Source organism: Rutidosis leptorrhynchoides, chromosome 4 (assembly GCF_046630445.1).
Source record: "Rutidosis leptorrhynchoides isolate AG116_Rl617_1_P2 chromosome 4, CSIRO_AGI_Rlap_v1, whole genome shotgun sequence".
NCBI classification, from domain to species: domain Eukaryota; kingdom Viridiplantae; phylum Streptophyta; class Magnoliopsida; order Asterales; family Asteraceae; genus Rutidosis; species Rutidosis leptorrhynchoides.
This window is the reverse complement of record NC_092336.1, coordinates 417,702,501-417,702,812: the sequence shown is the minus strand read 5'-3', so window position 1 is coordinate 417,702,812 and position 312 is coordinate 417,702,501.

The window sequence follows — 312 nt, the reverse complement described above, 5'->3', positions numbered from 1 at the left end:
CGCTTTAAAATGACAAATATTAAAATTTTGTCGAGGGACGAACTAGGTAAACGTACCGAAACGACCTCAATCTAAAAAGAAACGAAATTTTAAAAATAAATTAATTAAATGTTTTAATAAGTGAAGGTTTTTATATAAAAAAAATCAGGGACCCCATGCGATCGCATGGGATTTACCCTATACCACCATGCGATCGCATGGACTAAAAAACCTAGACAGATTACAAAGTCCAGTCGACTGCTTCTGCCTCCTCACTTCAACACACACATACACGAACACGCACTCTAAAACACTCCTCAAATCTGTGCTATA